Here is a 19,076-nt window from a genome sequence, read left to right on the forward strand (position 1 = left end):
CTCTATCTTCAACAGTAAAATGCTACTTACTTATATATTCAACAATGATGCCATTCAAATAATTAATGTGTTATTACACTCTGAAAGGGCCCATTTGTCAAAGGGAGTACTTTTACCTTTTGCATATAATGTTCAATTATTTAGCTGAGAGTACATTTTTTACTGAAAATACTTTATTCAAACATTTTAAATGCAAGATTTTGACATTGTCGTGTCACTGTTTTTTCTTGAAGTTATAAAGATCAACTGAATTCCATTTGATTAGCAACTTGCTATTTATGTGGCCATTTATGTGTTTATCTATTGCTCACTGTATTGTTTCCCATCAGTACTGACTGATAAGCTGCGTTGACCCTGTGTGGCTACATGTCCCTGCACTCGATAGAGATGATGATCGATGTTTCAAGTGACATTTCTCAGCTAATAACCTCTTATCCTATTGATTCCCTGCCCAGATACTACCCAGCTCTGCTCTCTTTCAACAAATGAATTTTCTCCCCCGCTGTCCTTCTCTCCACCTATCTTCCTCTTTCATGTTTTTGAATTTCACAGAATATCTAACATGGCCATTTTTCTTTCCTTTATATGCTCGTCCCCCCCCAAGGCTTAACTCTACGACAAATTAAAACCAAATAATGCCATTTTTAGAGGGTGGCCCACTTCAAAAGTCACCCTGTGGTTTGCCTACAGGACTGACAGTGCAGTTATAGTACTTCTGAAAGGGCAGAAAATGGAAGGAATTGAATAAACAGCCCTGCCAAAAATCCAGTCATGTGTTACCCGAGTCTTTGAAAAGCTTCTCCAAGGAAATTATGTTTCTGCACGCCCATATCACAAAGGCAATCACTACACACTCACTCACATCTTAATTAAAAACTGTGGGCATTCAGTGACTCCCGGTTGTTCTGCCAACTTTCACATTATTGTTGAAGATATTCACAGTTTCTTCATTCTGTGACGTTGAATCTGAATTCTTGCCTTTTTATGTCACATACCTTTTATATTCATACAAAACTCAATGGATAAAAGGATAAAGGTGAAAATGGTTCATGGACTGGCAGAGAGATAGTTGTTTGCTAATAAAAGACACTTTAGAAAAAGAGAAATTTATTAGTTGGACAATTGCATAATTGTGTAGTCACACACACTTCACTAGATGAATCTTGATGTGCTTACACCCCCGAAGCAGATTTGAGCCACAAAGAATATAGTGGGAACCTTTTAATTTGTTAAATGCCAGAATGTCAGCACTGTGCAACAAAATAATGTTGAAAACTACGCTTTTTTCTGTTCATTTCTGGTTTAAGTTTCATTTCTATTAAAATTACTAACATCCACTATCACATTTCCATACAAATGACAATACCTTGGTTTTCTGTCCCACTGTATCTGTGTCCAGACAAAACAAGCCTGAAGCCTAATGGAACATCATTAAGTCATTCCAGTCTTTTCCATGATTAATTGCCCTGTGCGCAGTAGAATACAGAATAAGAATGTCCACAACGCCATTTCAAATGGCCGCTGCAGACGCTTGCATTCAGCTTGACAGTCCATAAATGGTGAGAAAGTCTACATATATTAAAACTCACTATGGACATTTATGTTCCTGCATCATTTTGCCAAATGTGATGTTCTGTTGTTCTTGATATAATTGCTTAATATAAAGGTGGTGACAAACAGAAATAAACAACATTTAGACAAAGTTTAATTTTTATCATAAATGCATTGAGACCTTTTTAACAAAAAACATTACATAGTACCCTGTATGCAGAGGTGGAAAAAGTAATAAAATACTGGTCTCAAGTAAAAGTACCAATACTTTGATAAAAAATGACTCAAAAGTATTAAGTAGTTCATTTAAAATTAATAAAGTAAAAGTTACTTATTTACATATAAAACAACTGTAAAACGGGTGGGGGTGGGGGGATCTTCCATGTAGTGAAAATTGGACAAGGGGTCACAAATCCAAAATGATTTTGTTTTTTCATTGAAGCCAAATCTAGACAAATATATTAGCATCTATACAACTGTATACACATATAATAACATCATAACACGTGCCACACGTGACAGTTAAGACCCATCGAAAGGTATAATTTTAGTCAGTCCATCCCATAAAACCTTTTCAAATAATCAATTGAAAGTGAAAGAACCATATATTGTTTGCTCTGAGGGCCAGCCTGCTTTTCTTCACAAACATAAGCAACAGTTATAATGCAAATCAAGGCCAAATCACGTGTTTTTACTCCATATGCGGATAAGACTCTAATGTCCACAGCCCAGACTAACAGTTTCTACACACCTAAGTAGCCCGACGAGCTAATTAGATTATTCTCTTCCACATACAGGGGTGAGAAATTCATTTTCTCAAGGGGCCACATGAGAAACAGGGACTGTTGTGAAGCACCGGACCAATTAGCTAAACTCAATTCTGCTCAATATTAATTTTATGTCAGGCGGCACGTTCTCAAATGTCTCTAATTTTCCTGGGCTTATTAGCGCGGGAGAGTCCACCAAACTCTCTTTAATACACTCCCCTTCAGAAAATGGCTTACTGTTTATGAGGATTTTGTGGGATATCACAAAGCTGGTCTTGACTGCTGTATCTCTGGATGTCTTGTTGCTTTTGCAGCTTAACTAGCAAAGCATTAGATGGCCGTGCCCGCTCTGCATCAGTCAAGTTGTTGTATTTCTCTGCGTGGTGTTTAGTGTTTTAGTGGTGATTCAAATTACAATCCTTTTTACACAGTGATCCGTTCTCCGCAAACTAAGCACACGGCTTTACCTAGACTTCAGTGAATAAATACTTAGAAGTCCATGTTTGGTTAAAAACTCTGTATTGACCTTTCTTTCTTTTCCATGAGCTGACATTTTTAAGGGGATAACAGCTCATTCACGTCCATGCTAACGTCTCCTGTTCAGTCCGCGGCTTGCCGACACAGGGGTCCGACACATTGCAGTTCTTCTTCTACTTCTTTTTAAGTGTGACTTGCAAATAGAAAAAAAGAAGATGTGTATGTTCGCACAACAAAAAGAATGCCCGGGTCTGGTTTTAATGGTTCCGAGTGCAATTTTGTTTTCTCCTTTTGCTTTTTGTTAGTCAAAGGATTTGTAATGTTTCACTCAAAACGTAAAGAAGTACATTTTAAAACTCCGATTTTAAAATCTACTTGAAAAGTACAAAATACACAACAAAACTACTCAAGACAGTAACATGAGCAAAGTAGTGAGTATTTTGTTACTTTCCATCTAAGCCTGTATGTTACCCTTCTAGTGAAGAAAACGTGTGAAATGCCATCTATGGTGCCCTTAACCCCTGTATTGTCTTCACTTCCGGGACCCTCTCATATCCCTTGGGCCAATTTACCCGTGACTTATATGGGGTTTTAAAAACAATTCTGAAATAAAAGTTTACCTCATAATCCATTAACAAATATTGTCTTCATCTCAATTTAAAAAATCTGATATAACATATATGTTTAGGGAACGCAATCAGTCTCTACTAGCACACAATTAAAAATGTGTGATTTGTTTTTGTCATAAGTGGTCATATCTAGAATAATTTTCTGAATTGACTCAGGGATACATGTTTATCACAGAAAGAAAAGGTAAGGCCGTTGATTTTCAGGTAGAAAAAAATGTAACTTGTTCCATTTTTCTTCTTGTAAAAAATTTGAAATGGGTCAATTTGACCCGAATACCATACAAGGGTTAAATGGAGAAGACATGATAAAGTGCCTTCTAAGGGAAGCCGTCCAGCAGAGAAAACGTGATGAAGTGCAGTTCCAGTAGAGAACACATGATAAAGTGCATTGTAGGCTGCCCTTTCAGTGGAGAAAACGAGATGCAGTGCCCTGTTGGGTGACCTTACATGGAAAAACAAGCAAAGAAGTATCCTCTAGGGTCGCCATAAAATTAAGAAAACCAGATGAACATACAGACTGCCCTCTATCCTTGAAACATTTTACTCATTTTTTTTTTTCCCTTGTCCCTCAGACGGCCCGACTCCGCCACTGGCCAAATGTTTCTGCAGGGATTGTTTTATCCCTCCTTTGACCATTGAACCTTGCACACATATCATGTCTGTCATGTAATCCCTACAGTTTTTACATCAAACCACTTTGTTTTCACTATGTCCAACAAGTCAGGATAACATTTGAATTATTATTCATGCAGTCAATTTTTAGACTTTACAAGCTTACACCGAACTTGGAGTAGCACAATGCTGCTGGTAACACTCCATATGCAATTAAGATCATAAATGCTGAAAAAGAAAGAAATACCTTTATGTGAAATTATACACTGTTAAAATTAGTTTTCACACTGAACATGATCTCATAATTCTCGTTGCTGAAAATCTTATTTGTTCAACAAACAAGATATACTCTATTTCTTTCCCTTTTGAGTTACTGAATTTTATTTTTTAGTTCAAGATTTAGCTCCAGTGCACAGCAAACTACATTAAATGTGTTAGAGGAGAATCAGATATTCAAACAGCTATTTAATGATGTGACTACACTGACACCACACACTTAGTTATATAATAAAACTAGACCAGGAGCAAGAATAAATATGTGACTACACATTTGTACCATAGCAATGTCACTTAATTTCACAGTAGATCTAAATAATATGAATTGGGTGTGAAAGATTGATTATATGTTATATTATATTATATGTCTGCTATCAGCAAAACAGTCTCCTGTGGTGAATAAATTGCCTTCAGTACTGTAATATTACAGAGATCACCTTTAATATGTGTGGTTTTTTTTTTGTTTACCTAAATGGAAAGCATGAGACGAAAGTACAAATGCTATAAAACACTGTCTGGAGCATTGGAATCACCTACATGTCTTATAAATTAAGCCTTTGCTTCAATACAAGTATCTTTTAACATTCATTGGTACTCTGAATTAAAAAAAACTTTCTTTTAGAAATCCCTATCTATAGTTTAAAGTGCACAATGCAGGGCTATAGTACTTGAGTTCAGTCTTGGAATTGAGTCCAGACTCAAGACGGTTGTCATTGTCTCAGACTTGCTGGTATTTGGACATGGACCTGTCTCAGTCTCTGCCTCTTGTCTTGCCAAATATGGCTTTTGGTCTCGACCGAGTCCAGTTGTCTTTGTTATGTTTTATAAAAATATTGGTGGGAAAGTGAAACACTGGCCACCTGATAACCAATCACACACTAGATTATCTCTGCACGGCACGCCCTGCCTCTGTGTGCCCTGGAGGGAAAGTGAAAGACTGGCCGCCTGATAACCAATCACACACTGGATTATCTTTGCACGCCTTGCATCTGTGTGCCCGGCTAACGTTATTGCCATTAATTTGCATTGATTTACTCACACTGTAACAAACGAAGATATCTGCCGATTCTACCATTATAAAATGTGGTCATGGAAAGCAACAACTTTGGAAACGTGGGACATTGTCAAACTTCATAAGTTAATTAAGTTACACAGAAAAAATACTCATAACCAAATTCTTCCACCGCATCATTTGGTGATTCATTTCATGTTAATTTACAACACAGTAATACAGAAGAGATCTTATTTATTGATACATTTCAATATAGCTCAAGTAGCTAACGTTAATGCTAATACTTGGCGTGTAATGTGTGTGTGTGTGTGTGTGTGTGTGTGTATATATGTGTATATATATATAAAAAAAGATTAGAACATTGTTCTGCATGCTCATAAATGTAATAGTGGTATGATTGTTTTGACCACAGTTAACAGCACTGGGCTAACCCACAAATAAGTTCACCATTAACATTACCTTTATTAATAGACAATTAATCTAATGCTGATTTAACCAGCTAGACCACCTCAGACTGTTTGCCGGGGACTGCCCATTCTCTTTGGTCCTACAGTCCACCAGATCTACACTTGCACTTGCCCTGTGGACACCGTCCACTTTGTTTGTTAGCTGCTGTTAACTTTTACTCAGCTTGAGGCCTGCTACGTCAAAATGCCTTCTATGCCCTGGGAGGATGAGATCCCTCTGAAAAAAGCATTTAGAAAAATTGCTGACTTTAAGGAGGACATCCCACGGCTCTCTGATGAACTGAAAAAAAAAGAGTCTCTTTTATCCAGCTCCATGGACACAGCTTGAAAGGACAATCCCAACAAATTGCCTCTTTGAGCGCACCCCTGCAGGACACAGTTCTGTGTGACCCCATCCACCTGTCCACGGCCGTCCTCTTGCTCAACACCAAACCAGCAGTTGTCCTGGACCGAAAATGCCATATGGGGCCGCACAAAAAGCTCAGAAGAGTCTGCCTCACCCTCTCACCCCTCTCGTGGCTCTGTCCATCAACACTCCAGTCCAGCCAGAGCCAGCTCACACTCCCAATGGTTCTTGATCTTGACACATCTTTGGATAAGGCACCCAGCTCGCCACTGCACTGTGTTGACCAGGGTAGACCAGCAACATTTGTCCCTTGCAGTGACTTCCACCTTCACTTCCCAGCTCAGGATCCTGAAAGAGGCAGTTCACAGATGCTCAGCAGGTCTTTGTTGTCCTGAGCCGGCAGAAAATCCCCGTCTCAAGGATGATGATCATTATCTTCATCTCCTCGTCCACACTTCTCCCCGACCACACTCATAGTGATGGATTCTAAAGTCCGGAATATCCACTTTTTCAATATTGCCACTCACTGCTTCCCGGGTGCCACCGTCCCGGTAGTTTTGGATAAGCTTCCGGGCATGCTTCACTCACTCCTGTCCTCAATCAACCAAGTCATTGTCCATGTCGGATCAGTCGATGCAGCTCGTCAGCATTCTGGAAGGATTTTGATGCACTTTTTAGTTTTTTTAAAAAGCTGTGGGAAGTCTGTTTTTATCTTGGGTCCTATCTCAACAATGACCTAGGGATCAGGATGGTTCTCTAGAATCCTCAGCCTTTAGACTTGGTTAAAGTCCGCTTGCACGGCTCATAACGTTGATTTTATCAACAATTTTAACTTGTTTTGGGGTCGTTCTTCCCTCTTCAGAGCCAACGGGGTCCACCCAAACTGGCTGGGCAGCCAAACGCTAGCTTCTAACCTGCAGCACGCCGTTCAATGTGCTTCACGTGATTGACTGTTTACGTCTAACGCCCCCTCCCAGGAAGCTGACATTCCATTTACAGTGACACCACCTAGTAGGCCTACTGATAGCCCCAAAAGCTCCCCCTACTGGCCCCATCTGTCACTATATTTGGTGAGTCTGCTCCGTTTTACCAATATCAATGACTGTCACCCGAACATAACAACTCCTTTACTAATAAACCATATGCCCACATCCAGAAACGTCCATGTAATATGCAAAAATCAAAACAATTTGTTACCTGTTCAGACTTTGACCACCAATCCCCCGCAAAACCCTTCACCTGGGACAATGAAAATGGCTTTATTAAATGTCAAGTCACTAACTAGCAAGTCACTTTAGGTTAATGATCTTATCAGCACCTATAGCTTGTATTTTACTCTACTAACGGAGATCTCACTGGGCAAAAATGGTACCGTTTCACTCATTGAGGGAGCACCTCCAAATTTTTAATTTGTCCACAGCACTAGACCTGATAAGAAAGGTGGTGGATTAATTGCTGTCTTCTCTGATAATTATAGCTGCAAGGAAATCACACTGGGGGAGTATGAATCTTTTGAACTTTGACCTTGCTATTTTGATCAATTGGGGTTTTCCTGCAGTGCTTAAAACAGCTGTCATTAAACCACTGTTGAAGAAGAGCAATCTTAATACAGCAGTCATCTGTTACTATGGGCCCATCTCCAACCTGACTTTTATCAGCAAGATAATGGAAAAAAAATGGTTTCTTATCAGCTATCTAACGTCAAACAACCTTCTGACGATTATCAATCATGCGTTTGGCCCCACCACAGCAAGGAAACATACCTGAGAAATCGACTGAAAGCTGAGGTAAAAAAAAAAAAAATGCTTCAGTGATATAGTGCAACAGATTGCTCTTTTGATAGCCTCTTGCAAGCAATGAGAATGTGATTTTGTTTTGAGTTCTCTCTTTTTGTGCTTTGTGTTGTTGACCTGTGAATCTTCATTTAGTAAAGTCTCCGTGCCAGAGAACTGGCACACCAATTCCACGCCACTGTCAATCACTATCACTGTGTACTGCTGCAGAATATTTTAGAGCAAAGTGTGATTTTGGTCCTTTAAAGGCAGACTCTTGAAATCTCTGGATTGGGCTAAAGTCAGTCTGCTTATATTTAAAAGTTTTAGACGCTGCCTTACTTTCTTCAATAGAGATGTTTTTCACATTGGGAAAACAGGAGGATTGCCAAATTATGTTGCCTTGATGTTCTTTTCAAAAGTTAAGCAAATTATCCCAGAAAATCAGTTACACATGTAGTTTATCAGTAGAACATCTATGTCTGCATATGTTTCCAACAGATTTTCATCCTCTAATGTCATTAAAGGATTTTGTTCATAGTCTGTTGTATGTTCCATGTGTCAACATTGAATGGCTTTTCACACCCACACAGTACCTGCAAACATTAAAGGTTTACGCATGTGAACAGTTTGGTGTTCCAAAGTGCTCACATTATCCTTTACTATTTGCAACTGTCATATTTGGATGTGTATCAGCTGTTGGCAAATTCTGTACAGTAAATCAGACATGTTAGTGTGCTTAGTTAAACATCCAATATTTCTTATTTTGGTGGATTACAGAGGAATATGTTTGCGATTTTCATTTTAAGTTATATTTTTTATGATACATTGACTAGGCATGTTGGATACTCGTTTCATTTTCAGTTGAATGTGCATTTTGATCGCCACTGACATCAGTTGTCCGGCACCCCACATCATCGGGACATTTCAAAAAGGCAATCATGCTTTTATCTGCAAAGCCCTTGGAAACTGTACCAAACCCTCTATATTCCTATCTGAGTCAGTACAACCTATCCAAACTCTAGCTGCAGCAGTATTTATCACAATGTCCAAAAGAAGATTGCACATAACTACAACTGTAGCATCGGTACATTGGTTGCTTGCATGTTTTTGGAGGATATTTTAAGATTTTAATAATCCCCTCTAAGGCAGGTGAGAGATAATATAAGAGTTTAAGAATATAATTTAGAATGAAGATGAACTAAACAGCTTTTATTTTGTCATTTCAACAATGTCGAATTATTCACGGTTGTAAGTGCCTTTAGCTGCAACATTGCGAAACCTGTCAATGAAACGTATGTTCAAAAGAGTTTATGAATTTTTATATTCTATTATATTTTATATAATATATTTAAGATTCATGCTGAAGGTAGGCGATGACTGAAACATTACATATATTAAGTCATGATTCAATAAGTGTATTGAGCAGGGTACAATAGTATTATAAATAGATTGTATTACAAATACAAAAAACAATATGTTAGTTGCATTATATTGTGTGACATTACTTGCTGCATATGCTTCAGAAATGAATCTGAAAATACATGAAGTGGAGGCCTTTAAGCCACAGGCTGCTTTGCTGTCATCCAAAGATCCAGTTGACCTGCTGTGTGCTACCTCCTCTGATGGCACATGTAACTGCATGTGTTCAGACTTTATGATTTTTATTTTCTCCCGGGTTTGTTTGAAGATGTACGTACAGTACTCTGTCTCCTTGGCCTCATTAAACCTTGTAATGGGACATCTTCCCTATCAGGTTTTTCTTAAAAAAAACAGACGGTGGGTTGTGGACAAAGTGAGAAAAATATAGCTAAAGAAAGAGAGGGCTGAGAGAGGAGGAGAGGTTGAGCTCTGACATTTAACGAGCTGAGATGTGGAGACATTTGTCAGTTTCAGGCTTCTGCAAGGTAAAGGTTGGGTTCTGGATCCGGGCTTTGAATCATTTGTGATTTAATTGGCAGCCTTGTACATAGAGAAATAAGAAATTAGTACATATGTGTATTTCTAAAAACTATGATCAGGGAATTGTTCCCAGCTTTTAATTCTATGAATGGTCATTTCCGTCAGCTCAGGTTGCCCTAAGCTAAAAACAAATGAACAGTTCTGGCAAGTGTGTTTGTGAATTAGCTTGCACATTTTCTGAATAATGGATTTGTGATGGCCACGTAGAGGTTGAAACACGTTGATTACTGTGGCATTATCAATGTTGTGCACTTTTAGGTTCCTGCAGAGGCCCAGAGGCATTCGTCAAGCTTCTTCTACAAACTTTTAATAGCTAAATGTGATTTCCTGGCATAGGACAACCTTTTCTCATCAAATAAATTATACATTGACCATGCAATGATAAAGTGTTTTGCTTCTGTTAAGTATAGTAGAACATTTTACCATAGGGCATTACAATCATGTTGTGTTAGATTTAGACTACGGGATTAGAGAATAATGAGGAAGCAAACACAGGAACACAACGTCAGTGATTTAACTGAGTGCAGATGAAAAAGCATTCAGCAAATGAAGCATGTGTAAAAATCTTTTAATGTCTTATGTTTACACACTTATGCTTAATTTACGATTAAGTGATTAATTTGCAGAGCAAGGCTGGGAAATGTGGAACTCAACATTGCAAGCTTTTCATTACGGAGCTGTGAAACTTTGGAAACATTCCTTGTCAGTTAGTGCAGCGAAGTGGAACTGATTATGATACATTCATCAAAATATAATTTGTTGAAACAACTGTCATTGCCCATGCCACCCACACACATAACTGTCATAAGACACACACCTCAAAGTTGTAGAGACAACAGATACTGTCTCTACACTTTTTTCAAAAGTATCTCTTTCAATTATTCTACAAACATTTAGTACAAAAATTGCTATGTGCAAACAAAAATCATTTCTTTCCACTGTTTTTTTGTCAGTGGGAGAAAGAAACAAGTGAAAAGGCATGAGAAAGGTAAATCCAGGAATCAAACGGGAGAAGACCAAAAAGACAAACAAAGAAAAGGGTCGTAGGAAAAAGGAAGCCGGAGGAGATGACAGGAAAAGAGAGCTTGCACACAGTGAAACCAAACATTCTGTCCTTTGTTTCCTCAAGCGGTTCATGCCTCTGCTTCCATTAACCTCCACGATGACAAGAAGAAAACAAACGGATACTCCCCGCCTCTCTCTCCAGCACCCAGTAGAGCATGTGCTGCTGAGGTGGGGAACGGATCATGGGCGACACAGATTAGGAGTCAACAGGGTTCCGTTCATCTGGCTGGATGCAGCTGGAGGGCCGATTAGACAACCCAAGCGTGGGTGAGGAAGGGGACGCCCGATGCTATCACAGCCTCTCAAACTCACTTGCTGGCTGGGGACTCTGTAGACTACCGTGAAATTGATCAAGCTCCCCGAAAAGATGTTGTAATACGAGTGTGTGTGGCATGTAAAAGGAAGGAAATGAGGACAACTGCTAGATGAAGATGCCTGCAGGTCACGGAAAACCTTTGGCTGTTGTGTCATTTATCCGATTCTGTTAACAGTCAGTTAACTAGAGTCGAGGGTCAATGTGGTCAATTAATCTTATTTTGTGCTGTTTGGGGTTTTATTCAGCAGCCATGCTCTATACGTGCATTGTATCATTTATTTCAGCAGATAATATCTCATATAAAAAACTCATATAATACAGTGTAATACAAAAAGTTGGGCATGTCCTCTAAATTCTTTTTTTTTCCATGAATCTTAATCTATGACAGTAGCAGCCATGTTGTGGTTAACATTAGCTGCAATGACCAGTGCTTACTCACTGTGATACATATTTCCAAACAGCATTGCAAGGAATGACAAAACGTTCCCATTGTGACCTTTTGGGGGCTCTTTGCAATTGCTTCTGATTGGTCGAAAAAAATCAATAACCCCAAACGCAGAACATTGTGTATAATTTTAAAAATGACTGTAACCATGACTGCAATTTTTATAATGATATTCCACTCCTAACATGTATACTTGAACCATTGATCAACAGACGAAATGAGATACTGTTCAAAAGGATTTGCTGGAGAGGGTTTCCTTGTGATGTTGCTAATAGTTACTATAATTCTTATTAGTCTTATTTATCTCAATAAGATCGACTCTCCAGGGGTCAAATTGATAAGAGACAACAAAAACAAAACCACTGCTAATAAAAAATGAATATCCCGAGGAATGTTTTTATCTTTTTTTTCCTCCAATTTGAGGTTTACCTTTTTTTTTTTCTTTAAGTGATGTCTCCCTGACCGCAGATAGCATCTTTCTTTCGAGACGGTTGAAATGATAGTGATCTCTCCCTCTGGTTGGTTTTAAACATTTTGGGGGAAGGGATATCCAGCCATCATGTCAGCGCTGCTCTCAGCTTTCTCAAAGATGTTCTCCTCTGAAATTGTTCAAATTGAAAATAAAAGGTATTTACAGACAATCTGCCATCGCTATCTGGAAAGAGTTAATCGGATTTGGGCCAAGATGTCGGGCCGGGATCCCTCCAGGATTGTTTGAATGCAGTCTCCATTCACGTCCTTGTCTCCTCCTATATCGCTCTTCCACTTTGACACATTCCCTTTTTTTTTTTTTTTTTTTACACAGACTGTGACCTGTGCTTCATCCAGTCAGTCATCCAGAGCCGGAAGTGGGTCAGGTTGACCTTTTATCCGTCAATCACATAACTACAGTGACCTGACAGGACAGAGTATGCTTTGTGCCGACCGGTACTTTTCTTTTTTTTTTTCTGATACAGGCTACATTTGTGTGCTCTACATTTACAGTTTATTTTCAACACTCAAAAGGAGCCATTCTAAAAAAAGCCACTGTCACCGTACTGCAGATGTGAGCATCATCATCCTTTCATTTCAGGCCCAGCTTTGATGCTAGATCTGAGGCTTGCAAAACTTAAGGAGGTCGACCTCAAGAATAAAGGGTTCACTCACACATCTTCAGATTATAATAGAGCGGCAGGGTGACAGCTGATTCTTGTCTCGTTCCAAGACTGATCCTGGCGGAAAATGATCTAAACATTAAACATATCTTCAATTAAAAAAAAAAAAAAAAAAAGCCAAGCACATTTTTCATTTTAATTGATCATCCAGGTTTCCCTTTGACTGAGGCAGGGAGACAGAATGACCATCTGAAGATGAAAAGAGCAGTGTAAGATTAAAAAGAACCATCTTATGTTAGGTACCATTTGCATGTGAATGATTTTGGTTTGACTCAGTGGAACAACTGGGCATGGAAATTCTCGCAGTTACAGCAAAACTCTTTGCCGTCATTTATGTGACCCATTAAAGGGATAATGAGCCATCACTGAACTGTCAATTATAGCTGCAGTTATGTTGTCTGTGACTTGTTTGTTTTGTCAGTAAGTGTGCCATCATCTCGCCAATACTTTAAGTATTCAACATCCTCTAGAGACTACTGTACTGTATGCACAGAAAGGCTAATAACAATAGGGATTATGTAAGTTATGACTGCATTATCCTTACTGCCTGTGGAGCTTTTCTCACAGCAGAGGCAAATGCCACCACATTAGAAGCACATAGGGACACGAAAAGTGGTACTTTATATTGTCATGCTGCTGAGTTTTCAGTTGCAGACACAAAGATAACAGGGGCTTTATGTTAGAGCTCATACACTGCAAAATAATCTCCACCTTATTAAGTAATTTCTGTCTGAAAATGGAGTTCTAAAAACCTAATTTTCCTAGACAAGGGAAAAGTCAGCCAATATGAATATTTCATCCTGTTTCAATCATCTTCAATCCTCTGTTAAGAGTTTTTGCATCTTGAAATAAAAGAATGAGGCAGCTGGCTGCATTAGAATTAAGGAAAAGCAAAACTTCATTTTAGAATATTCTTAAAACATGATCGGGAACTATATAGCTTTGGTACAGGAAAGTGGCACATTAAACATTTATTTCCCCAGATTCTCTTGAGTCTGTTTTTATTTATGGCATCATCATTTGGTGACCTGACTGCGAATAGAATGGTAAGCTGTGTTTAGTTCTTGTTTTACTTTTGCAAAAAAAGCAAGGGAAATGCTGATACTGAAAGAGAAAATAAATCATGAAGTCAGTGAAATTTACTCACTACAATATCAGTCTAATGTTACATAAGCCACCATAAGCTACTGGTCATACCAAACCAAGTCATGCTCTAGCTGTAAAATATCTGAGTGAATTAGGAACGGTGTGTTCTGCTGCTTGTGAATTCAACTTTCAATGTGTGTAATTTCTTCTTTCAAACGTTACATAGATTAACGAAGACCCAGTGTATAAAACAGCAGTGACTGTCAGAATTCCGAGTCAGACAATTGTAATTGCCCATCACAGATGTATGTAAAATTGTGGCTCAAAAATTAACATTGAGTAAAAAATCAACAACATTTCTTTCATACCTCTTCAGATTTGTGCTGCTCTATATACAGGAAGTGAGATCTGGCAAACGCCAGTAGTCCTGACGAGTACGGCTCAATAAGCCAGAAGGAACTAATTAGCTTGCAGAGCTTTAATGATCGTCCAACAGAGTAGGCAAGTGCTATCAGATCTGTGAGCCCTCGCACATTTTGAAGCTTGTATATACTGTTCTGCTCACTTTTCCTCTGTGACCCCGAACTGCCCCTTGAAACTAGAATGACAGCTTAAACCGCCCACACATGTTTGCAGGGGATGTGGGAAAGCCAGCAGCATCAAGGGAGTACAAACAAAGTGAGTACACTGGGATCTGTGGGACATTGTCAGATTCTATCATCGAATGCACAAGTCTAAGCATGTGGCTGTTGCATCTGTGCTGTTCAAAACAAAATGATTTAACCAGTGCACGATGTTTCCATCAGAAGGAGTAGGTGGCGTTCTCTCTCTGCTGTGTGGTCTGCATCCACTGCAAAAAAAACTTAATCAAGAAAGAATTCATATCTTAATTTGGTATGATTAATACATTTGTTTTCTCATTCAAGAGGAATAATTTGGAAATTAAATTCAATTTGTTTTCTATTGACATTTGTATGCTTCATAAATACAAACCGACCTAATGAGAAAACAACTTGTAAACTGTGTCTAAAAGCTGTTTATCAGTGACTCGGGTGGAAATCACTAGGACAAATGGAGAGAGGTTGTGTATATAATGGGAGGAGGCTCGGATTAATGTTGGTTTGTGTTTCGTTGATAAAAATTGAGAAAGCTGTTGACAAAACCATCCACAAGAGCTCATGTGGCCCAATTTCAACAACACGACATGTGCTTTCAGTTGAAATGTAGTTTAGTTGCACAATAAGGAAGATGCATAATACATACAATAGAAAAAAGACACTACAGTGCACAGCTCATTTATAATCCCCCCTTGTTTACACAAATACAGAAATGTCATTATTACTTACGAAAAATGTACCAAAACGGCAAAACAAAGAACAAAGAAAGACCTAGAATAATTAGGGGGAAATATAGATAACTTATTTGAAAACAAAGAAGCTAATGACACACATCTTCTCCCTTTGACCATTTGCATTCTCTTTTGTGATGGTCCCTAACTTCAGCTCCTCAGTTGCCCTCTACTGTCAACAAGGAGCCTGGCGTTAAAATCAAATCACATGGTGAAAAGCAGTATTCCACACGACACGATGTAGCAAGGTGTGTTCAGATTTGAGTTATGACAAGAAGCGGCGTTACCTTTGTCAGATGACAGACGGAGCGTGGCAGGGGCCAAATATTGCGGCAGAAATTCTGATGTTTCTCGTTTCTGTTAAAATCACAATATCTGTCCTGATTATTTGTTTATATTTTATTTACACCCTTACCAACTATTATCAAAAACTGAAATATCTACATGTCCTTTTGATGCTAGAAACATATTGAAACAAGTTGAGTGAGCCTCATGCAGGTGTGAAGTGAAAGATCATGGCACAGAGTCAAGATATACGTAGCTTGTGTTTCATTGTTGGCTGCCCTAGTTGTTGCATGTGTGATGCATGTGTGATGTGTGATGTAGTATTTTTTCAAGGAATATACTCCTAAAGGGAGCTGAATTTAACCCTCCGGTTGTTGTCCTCGGGGTCAAATTGGACCGGTTTTCAAAAGGTTTCTATATTATAAAAATGGGTTTCTTTCAAGCAAATTGTCAAAAGAAATAAGGTGAAGGGTCCCTGCAACGCTCTGTACAAATAAAACAAATGAATTTAGGAGTTTTAATTTAGGTGTCTTTTTAAAAGAACGTTGAAAATAGCTCCAAAAAATGTGTGGAAAACCCAGAAAGGGACTTGTATAACGTGGAAAAAAGTGACAAGAATATCAAAAAGCAACAAAATATTAAAAAAAAAAACATTTAGAGTTTGACCCAGAAAAACAAAAAGTTGCACGGTCGACGGGAAGACAATACGAGGGTTCAAAAAGAAGTAGTGATCATCAATTGGTATTGATGGAAATTTGGTTGAATAGAAAGCTTTCTGACATAGAAACTTAAAAAAACGGGTCAAATTTGACACAAAGGACAACAGGAGGGTTAAAGACAAATCTAGCTTTCATCACCTTCATTTATAATTTTAGAGGATGTGCTTATTTCATGTTCTTATTTTCAGCCTACCTCAGTGGCAGATTCATTTGTTTGATACTTCTAAACATCTCTACATCAGTCAATATTTTATTCCTCGCAGGAGGCGGTGTTTTGCGGTGCAGTGGCCAGTTGTTCGGCAGGGTGCCAGCGGGAGCCGAGCTGCATGCTACAGTGTGGTGTGGTGATTAATCATGCTGTGACTCTGCATCTCTCGGGCCTGTCAACTGCTCTGGCCGCATGAGGTCCGGGAACATCTAGGGATGTCTGGGGACATCGGGGGGTGACCATGGCCCATTCGTCTCCCAGGGACAGCGACCAGACGTGTTGCCTCAATCTCACATCACCCCCCCCCTAACACGCATACTCCCCCACCCTCCTTACCTTCCAGGGTCCCTGCAGACACAGCATGGATAAAAGGTGTACACTCTTATTACATGACACATAACACTCTGAGGAAGTGTGAACAAAGGAAGGCGACGTCTTGGGGCTGTACATCAGTGACAATAACAAGCGCGCCTGTTGGTGAGCTATCAAGAAGAACAACAACCTGCTGGGTTTGGGGAAAAAATGTCTGACACATCGCTTTAGCGGCAACAGTTTAAGACGGGGAGGCAGCTTGAAACAGAGACACGCAAGTGGCACAGGACCAGATTGGAAATAACGACACATCTTAACGTTCCGCCTAAAGAAGCGCATCGGCGTGAAGTGCTGAAATTTGCATGGGTTGAAAAGAAAACAATAAATAAAAGGTTAAAAAATACAAAACATTGTCAGTGGCATATCTTTTGTTCGCAGTGGTGCAAAGGCAGATCATTCTCGCTGGAAATAACTACACGGCTTCTAACAATACAGACAATCCCTGTCCAAAGCAAAACCATATTGGGTTGATGTCACAAATACTATACTATACTTGCAAAGACGTAGGTTTTTTATTCCTCGTAAACTAGACCCATGGGTTTTATTAAAGCCCTGCTCCCCACTGCAGTGACTGGTATTTAAATGTACTCCCACACAATTAAGACAAGGCATTATGTAGAGCGTTATGTTAATTGTAACAATGCAGCGGCATAACTGGTTTCATAAAAAAACAATCCACATTTACATGATCGCAATGCAGGTGACCTAAATATTAGATTATGAAATGTGCAAAGCAAGATTCCATAAACATGCTTCCAGTGGGCAGTCTCTTTGCTTATTAAAACAATCCGCTGAATTGTTTAACTTCAAGGCATTGTGTCCTGTAGCTTATTTTGTAAACATGAACCTGATTATATCTATGGTACAACCTTGGTGATTCGCAGTGAATCAATTCAGCGGAGATGAGATAAAGCATCTGCGATTAGGTTGATGCAGATGAGGTATTTTGGGCATAAAAGAACCTGCTGATTATGCAGTGGCCGCCGCGTCTCTTCCGGTAAGCCACTGCAAAACGGAGATGCATGAGCTGTGCTTCCCCCTCACTCCGTGTGTGACGGCATGATGAATGATCACCGGGGGGGGGACGGGGGGGAGCAGAGGAAAGGCAGTCAGGGCTGGACTGATATAAGGGAATCATGGGATATATACATGCGCTTGCTTTGTTCACAGAGTCCCTTTTTTGTTGTTTGTCCTTCTTTCCCCTGCAGCTGGGAGCTGAAACACGAGGTCCTGTATAGTGTCTGTGCAGATTTGATGGCCTCCCTCCAGAGTGATGTTTGACAGGTGGCGGCTCATGACGAATTGTTTTTCAGAGGCGAAGATTTAACGTTTTAAATCCTGCTTAAATCAGTGCTATATGACTCCTCTGGGCACATGCACAGGGGCACATGCGCACACAAAGAGCCGTATAACACATGGCTCTCAGTGACTTAGCTGACGGGATTAGCAGGGCTCTGGTGAAACTTTTGCAGACAGCACATGAACATAGATGCTAATCTCTAATATGAAGGTCAGAATATCAAGCAAAATAAATGATTGTTTTAACCGTGCATAGTGAAATCCAAATGTGCATGTTTAAACACACCCACCTTCACACATACTCAGACAAAACTTATGGAAATGAATCAATAGAGAGTGAATACTTGTGTTTCAGATGTGCACAGAGCAATTTTTCACACATGGAAATTGAAGCTTTTATGTGGGGGCTCGGCCATTCTTGGTGTTATGACCGTATTTTGTCTAGGGGGCAGAGGACACTAACAATTGAATAAACCCGGGTAAAACCAAGGGAAACATGCCGAAACAGTTCAAGATGAAATAAATAATGTATTGTTAAACCTATCAAATTCAATTCATTTAATTCAATTTTATTTATAGTATCCAATCATAACAAGAGTTATATTTAGAGATTTTACATATAGAGTAGGTCTAGGCAACACTATTATTTATAAAAACCCCACAATTCTAGTAATTCCCCCAGGAGCAAGCAATTATTGCGACAGTGGCGAGGAAAAACTCCCTTTTAGGAAGAAACCTCAGACAGACCCAGGCTCTTGATAAGTGGTGTCTGATGGTGCCAGTTGGGGGTCACAATAAAGATAATGGAACAGTGACTAAAAAATGGTAGTTGTAGTTGAACTAGCAGTTGAACTTCAACTCAAATAAATTTAAAGCGGTCTTCAAGTGAAGACGGGTATTTAGCTCAA

The 19,076-nt window shown here is 39.2% G+C and overlaps 1 long non-coding RNA gene across 1 annotated transcript in view; it reads left to right on the forward strand.

Annotated features, from left to right (window-relative positions):
- Positions 1–18,811: 18,811 nt before the first annotated feature.
- LOC116704107 (uncharacterized) overlaps positions 18,812–19,076 on the forward strand; it is a 15,817-nt gene continuing 15,552 nt past the window's right edge. Inside the window, exon 1 of the long non-coding RNA XR_004335593.1 lies at positions 18,812–18,956. This is a non-coding gene — a long non-coding RNA (uncharacterized LOC116704107). The remainder of the gene's footprint in view (positions 18,957–19,076) is intronic.

The sequence above is a fragment of the Etheostoma spectabile genome, chromosome 16 (genome assembly GCF_008692095.1).
Source record: "Etheostoma spectabile isolate EspeVRDwgs_2016 chromosome 16, UIUC_Espe_1.0, whole genome shotgun sequence".
Classification (NCBI taxonomy): domain Eukaryota; kingdom Metazoa; phylum Chordata; class Actinopteri; order Perciformes; family Percidae; genus Etheostoma; species Etheostoma spectabile.